The sequence below is a fragment of the Castor canadensis genome, chromosome 5, assembly GCF_047511655.1.
Source record: "Castor canadensis chromosome 5, mCasCan1.hap1v2, whole genome shotgun sequence".
Taxonomy (NCBI): Eukaryota; Metazoa; Chordata; class Mammalia; order Rodentia; family Castoridae; genus Castor; species Castor canadensis.
The window spans coordinates 176,564,705-176,571,882 of record NC_133390.1 but is presented as its reverse complement, the minus strand read 5'-3'; positions in this window follow the sequence as shown (position 1 = coordinate 176,571,882).

Sequence of the window (7,178 nt, the reverse complement as noted above, 5' to 3'; positions counted from 1 at the left end):
GGAGGAAGAGAGAGAGAGAGAGAGAGAGAGAGAGAAACTCACTGAGCCCTTGGCAATGAGAAACTGTCACTCCAGCAGACTCTAAGAGAATCGTGTCTGCTGGGAGGCTGCAGGGACAGGTGGGTTACATCTTTAGCTCCAGGTCCTGGTTGCTGTTTTTGTCCTCTGCTTATCGGGAGCTTCTTTGGAGAATGAAATGACAGTCTCTTTGCAGGAAGAGGCTTCTGGGGCAGGTGACAGGCACTGGAAGGATGTGAATTTCAGAAAAGCTCTTCTGCTCTGGGGGCCTTCCACCTCTGCACCTGGCACCTCTGCGTCCTGGAGCGAGGCAAGGCCACTGCCTGTCGTTGGTCACTCACCTCCAGTTATCCTCCGCTGGCCATGGCGTCCACAGGGTCTGAGCAAAGCTTGCTTCTGCGCCACCGCCCTCTAAATATGGAGCCCATGACTGACGCCTGGCCAATGAGCAGGCACAGAGCCCTGGCCTGCAGCGATTGGCTGGGGCATGTGGGTGTTGCCCAATCCCAGCCAATGACACCAGGGCTCTGTTCTGCTGAAGCAGGTGCTTGAAGCTGTAAAATCTAGAGGCTGGCAACCATTTTGTTGCCATGAGGAAAGCCTGGAGCAAGTGGCCTGGCCTCTACTGACCCTCAGTGTCTCCTTCTATAAAGTGGGAGTTAAACTTGCTGCTTGCAGAGAAACTGAAGCCCTTGTGCACTGTCGAGGATGTAAAATGGTGTGCCTTCTGTGAAGGCGGTATTCCTCAGCGACTTGAAAAAAGAACGAAGCACTTGATCCAGCTACTCCACTTTGGTGTCTAGACACAGAGGAATCGGAGACAGGACCAGGGTTCAGAGCAATATCGTTTCTGACAGAGCAAACATGGACGTTACTCCTGTGTGAACGGATATGCAAAATGTGGTCCACCCACAGGGGATGTGATTCAGTCACAAAAGGGAAGAGTGTGATGTCTGTGACTGCAGAGATAGACCTTGGGGACATTACATGATGCTGGGTAGCACAAGCCAGTCACAATAGGCTTGTGTGATTCCACTTACGGCTGAGTATCTAGAGTCAAAGTCACAGAGACAGAAAGTGGAATGGCGGGAGCCAGGGCTGAGGAAGGGGAAATGGGAACTTAGTGTTTAACGGGACGGAGTTCAGTGTTGCCAGATGGAAGGGTTCTGGGGAGGGATGGCAAGGATCGCTTTCGGCATGTGGCGATCCTTAATGTGCCAATGTGATTAAGAAGGCCAATTTCATACTGCAAACTCTGCCACACACTCATCAAGCTAGGAAACAAAGCCAGACAGAGCAGCCTGGAGGGAAGGCGGTGCCACGCGGCACAGCCACTGAGACTCTTGTTTGTGTGTGAGCAGGACAGTGTGAGGAGGACAGCTTGGAGCAGCGATGGCGGCATGTGGGAGACTGTGTTGGGGAGGTGCCTTGCTGTTTTGGGGCCTTGCTTTGCTCCTGTGAACTGGGCTGCTGTTTCTGAAGATGCTTTTCTAGGTTGGGAGCAGGGCTAGCTGCTCCACCCCGGAGCCTGCTCCCCCTAGGGACCCCACAAGCACTCTGAGCCCTGCTACATAATTACAGGCCTTGGAGCTGGAGGCCAGGTGGGAGGCTGTTCCCAATGGGCCCTACTCTTCTGTGACACAGGCAGTTGAGGTGTGCAGCCTGGGCTGGCCTTGGTCACATGGTGCGGTTGTGAGCTGAGAAGGGGCCCCACCCTTTGGTTCTGTGGCCTGGGCACAGCCCTTGGCCTTTCCCATTAGCTCTGCTTAGTGATGAAGGGATGAGCCCTGTGTTCTAGGCGTGTGTCCTGACTCCTTGGCACCAGAACACACGCATCCTCACTGCCGGGCTGGGCGTGGCTCACATTAGTGAGGTGTGCCCACCTACGATGACAGAGCAAATGTCTCAGGAGCCTCTTCCTCCATCCTCACCCTGACCCCACCAAGCCACCCCAGTCCTCTCAAATCTTGCCCACCCAGCTGTCAGCATCTCTACCTCCCACCTGGCAGAAGGAGCCCCAGTCTGTCTCCTAAACTGTGCCTCTGTGGGGACAGGTAGGGGCCTGACGTTACCAGCAGGGCTGGCCCAGGGCTGGAAGCCTCACTCAGAACAGCTTGGGGGTCATTCAGCCTCTGTTAGCTTCAGTACTCATTAAGTGGAGTTGAGACAAAGATCAGATTTGACTGCAATTCTACAAAGATCCCTGCTGGCCAGGCCAGCTAGAGGCCAGCTCTTTGAGGGCTGGAAGGGCTTTGCTGGCTGTTTGCACAGAAGCTTTCCCACTTGGAGGTGAGCAGAGGATCCTCAGTCTTCTGAGAGGCTGGCAAGGGCCTTAGGGTCTTTTCTTAGCTCCCTGGGGACAGAGATTCTCAGCAGGGATTCCCAGGCTGGAGGTAGAGGAGATCAGGCAGAAGGGAAATGTCACCAGGTACTGTATGGGCCCCCTGCCAACTGGAGGTGTAGAGAGAGAAGCACCTGTGCAGTGTGCACCATCAGCATCCTGGGATACACCTGTTATACAGTTGACTTCCCTACTACCACTCCCTTTAGCCACTCATGGTAGTGTGACTATGCTGTCCCTTGTGGTGACAAGTGGTCTCTGTCCTGCCCTCTTGGAATCTGGGCTGCCCTGTGACCAAATGGTTCAGTGTAGGGGGCAGGAATTGCTGCCCTACTTTCACTTCCTCTCTTGTCCTTAGTTTCCCCATCTGTAAAGGGGGAGTTTAAAACAGTCCCTTGTGGAGGTGAAGAAACTGGAGCCCCAGGTCTGAGAGGCCTGGCACGCCCTCACTGCGTAACCAAGCCTGAGCTGGCCTGTGGGAGGATGAGAGACACAGGTGTCAGCCCAACCCACAGTTGGTCACCATTGTTGTGAGTGAGGCCATTTTAGACGAGCTGGCCTTCAATCTCTCTCCAGCTGACCACAGACTCAAATTCAAGCCTGTATTGACCAGGGCAGATGAGGCTTTCCTGAGACCTGCGTGTTTGTGGGAAATGGTGGGCGGCTGTGTTGTGATCACTGAGTTTGGGGACGGTCTGTTATGGCCGTGTGGGTCAGTGGTACAAACCTCTCCCCTCCCTTTGTGGGCACCCCCATTCTTAGCCTGTCCTCCACACCCCCTCCACTGCTTTTGCATGTTTAGTGGTCTGTCATTTTGCTCTGCGGAGTTACCCTACACAAGGACAGGGCTGGGTCCGCCCCTCATTAGTGCCCAGCCCAGGGTTAGGGCACGGAGGGGCCCTTGGTAGGAGTGGGCTGACTGGGCCAGCGGATGAGTCAGGCAGTGCATGTGCGGTTTAATATTTCTGTGTTACACGGGGCTGTAAGCTCCAGGGAGTGGGAAGGAAACCTCTCTGTCTTTACCTCCATTGCACCCCAGGGTCAAAGTCAGTGCTGAGCCCATGGTGGGTGGTTACTAAATACTCAGTGAATGAATGAACACACACTGTAGGCAACTTGGAGCAGGGGAGAAGGAGCAGTGTGTGTCTGTGCAATGTGTGTGTGTGTGTGTGTGTGTGTGTCTGTCTGTCTGTGTGTGTGTGTCTATGCAAATCCTGTCTGCAAGACAGAGCTAGTTTTGGCCCAGGTGGTAGGGGAATAAACGGGTGGCCTTGGTGATGGCAGAATAATGGCCTCCAAAGGTGTTCACATCCCATTCTCCAGGGACTGTACACATGTAAATATATCACCTCACATGGCAAAGGGGTTTTTTTGCTGGTGGGGTCCAGCTGAGAGGTCTTTTTTTTTAATGGTAGTATTGGGGTTTGAACTCAGGGCCTCTCACTTGCAAGGCAGGCACTCTACTGATTGAACCACACCCCTAGCCCCCCTTTCCTTTTGGTTTTAGTTGTTGTTTGTTTTGTTTTTTCTCACATAAGGTTCCTCACTTTTTGTCCCAGCCAGCCTTGCCTGAAGATGCTCCTACTTCACCTTCCATGTAGCTGGAATTATAGGTATGTTCCACTGTGCCCAACCTGATGAAGGGGTCTTGACTTGAGGAGGTTATTCTGGACTATCTGAGTGTCCCCCTATAGTCATGAGTCCTATAAGAGAGAAGGAGGAGGATCAGTTTAAGAGAAGAATTGGACCAAAGTTGCTACGCTGCAGTCTCAATGATAGGGCAGGAGCCAAAAGCCAAGGAGTGCAGGCAGCTCCTGGACCCTGGACTCTCCCCTAGAGCTTCTGGACCACCACAGCCCTGCCGCACCATAATGCTGGCCCAGTGACATGGACCCAGTTTGGATTTCAGACCTCCAGAACTGTGAGGACATTTGTGTCATTTTAAGCCACTTTGTGTGTGATAATTCTTGAAAGCAGCCAGAGGAAAGTCACGCTTTAACCATCTTCTTAGTAGAAAGTCCCTAGTTGAGTCCCAGGCTCTCTGAGGGCCTTTATGACCTTAGGGACCCCATGAGGAGTCTGCCACATCCCCTGTTGCTGAGGAGGCAGACGTGGGAGCTTGCTGAGGGCCGGGGAGGACAGGGACACTGTGGTTCACATGAGAACCATGAAAAGGACCAAGCAGCCAATCGATGCAGGGCTGGTGGGGACAGGGCAAGTGCTGCCAGGATGGCTTTGAGGCAGGGACTCCTGAGCCCCAGGGGTTCCCTGGATCCACCCGAGACACAGCTATGGAAGACTAGCCTCCTGACTTGGGTCATCCATCGTATGATTCAGTCTGTAACAGAGTTTTAAATAATTTTCCTGCTCAGTATTTGTTTTCTTCACTCTGGAAACAACTCCTGGTTTTCTTTAGGAAAATATCCTTTGCCCATCCGATAATATGGGCTCTGGTCACCAAGGCCTCATAGCCAGGGCTGGTCCCATGACACAGGCTCAGCCAATCAGTGAACGTCATCCCTGATTGGCTCATTATTATCTTATGACCCTTGTTTCTCCAGTCAGAGCCAGTGTGCACCCTTTTACCTTAATTCTGGGTGAAGGGATTTCCTCTTCCCAGGGGCCTCTGGGAGGACTTCAGCTGCTGCAGCCACCTTGCCATCCCCAGGGGATCTGCGTGAGATCCACACACAGGAGGGCAGAGCTGAGAGATGAAGGGAAAACAATGCAGAAAGAGACAGGGAGGCAAAGATAGAGACTGATCGTGGTGACACGGTCAGAGCCCCTGGAGTGAGCCAGTCCTGAACCAGCACATCCTCAACTCCTCCCTACTCCCCAGCCAGGAAAACCCTTTGTGTCCTTTCTTCGGCCAGTGTGATGGGGTTTTTTGTCAGTTGACACCAAGAAAGTCCTGAGCAATATAGAACCAGAGCTACAGTCTTTGATCCTATTGGCATTAATTAATCATCTCCTTCATTTCATCGTTGGAGAAACTAAAGCCCCTACAGACCATGATATTTTCATGCGATCACACAGAGAGCAGACCCGAGGGCACAGAGTCCCAGTCTAAGACTCCTTTTCCTCCCTCCTGTGGTCAGGAGTGTCAATCTACCTCATCCCTCAACTACCCAGGTATCCCCTGCATGAACAACCGTGAACCTGAGCAGAAACAGGAGGTGTAACCGGGTATTTAAGCTGGATTCACAAGAGGTTGTGCAGAGATGCCCAGGCCTGGGCCGTGGAGTCCCACACAAAGGACTGGATTCTGGATAAGACAGAAAGATGCGGACACAAACGGTACCGAGGAATTGGACCTGGGCCACCTGCTCTAGGTCACCATCCTGCTAGCCAAGCCTCAGTTCTCCTTATTGTCAGTTGGTCATGACAGTGACCTAACACCACCATTCTGCGATGTGACAAGTGCTCTGAGCTCCCACCACATGCAGGGGACTCGGGGTGTCCCAGAGTCAGGACCTGCCTCAGGCTCACGCACATAGGCCATCACGATGATAAAATCAGACAAGGCAGTGGGGCTAGGGGAGGCGGTGGGCACCTTGTACTGTCCTTACAGGGCTGGTTACAGGACGGCAGAAGCTTGTCAGCCCCACACAGCTGCCTTGCTACATGTCAAGTCTCCCTCAGTAAATAATGACGTGCAACCTCATAAAAACGGACCATCTCGCTTCCTGTTCTGACCACTAGGCTTAACTTTTGCAAGTCAAAGGGGGAACATCTTGCAGCAAGAGATAGGCTCAGGAAAGTGGAAAGTCAAGTTGGGGAAGGAAAGCTGTCGTGCTGTGCACCCTGGGCTTGGAACCACGTCAAGTCCACAGGCGCTGGCACCGGTGCTTGGCCAGCCACGAGCCTGTGCAGAGTCCTCGAGGCTCAGCGCTCACAAGTGGGGGTTCTAAAACAATTAAGGGACAGGAACTCAGCCTCAGGCCGCTGGCCAGCCCTGAGTGTGACCTCAGGGGTCTTGGCAAATGCAGGTTGGAGGGAGGGGGACAGGCCACTCCCCATCCTCCCGGCTCAGCCCTCACGCCATCCCTCTCAGCCAGCCAGTGTCCGGCGCTTGTCCTCATGCAGAAGATGTAGGAGGGTAGGGACCTTGGCTGGGTGTGCTGTAATTGTCTCTGTTGTCCCAAATCTGATATGAAGCAAGGGTGCAGCTTACACTTCCAAGATGGAAGGAAACATGAACAGTAACTGTGACATGAGGCTGGTCACGGAGGACAGAGCTGGGGACTCCAGGGAGGCTTTCAGGAGGTGATGTCTTGAGTACCAGTTAGACGGAGACACGGAATCAACCAGGCGAGGGTTGGGAAGCAGAAGGAGGGCTGTGCAAAGGCCCTGGGGTGGGAGCGTGCCCATTTCCTACAGTGCAGGTACAGGTAGCCAGGGCTTGTTTCTGGACAAACACTTCCTTCCACTTCTGACCTCTGCTATCTTGGGAAGCCACACAAGCACTGTATCGCCAGGGGCTCTTTTCCTTTTTCTAACATCAGGAAAAGTGGCCAAGTGAGAACAGGCCTTCCCTGTGCCAGGACCTAAACGTGGCTGTGCAGATCTTTGAAGCGGTCACCTGCCCATGAAACATGACACCAAGGACTCAGTCATGAACCACACAGACGGATGGACGTTCAGTGTGTTCGTGTGATATTTGCCAAGTTAAAAAACCATGTTTCAGCTAATCCCGGATTTACACGGGGCTGTCCTGCCTGTGCCACCTCTTCCTTTTCTGTCCCAGCAAACATCTTAAACTCCCCTCGGAACAAAGAACTCCCTGTTGGCAGCCAGACTCAAGGGCAGAGCTTTGTTC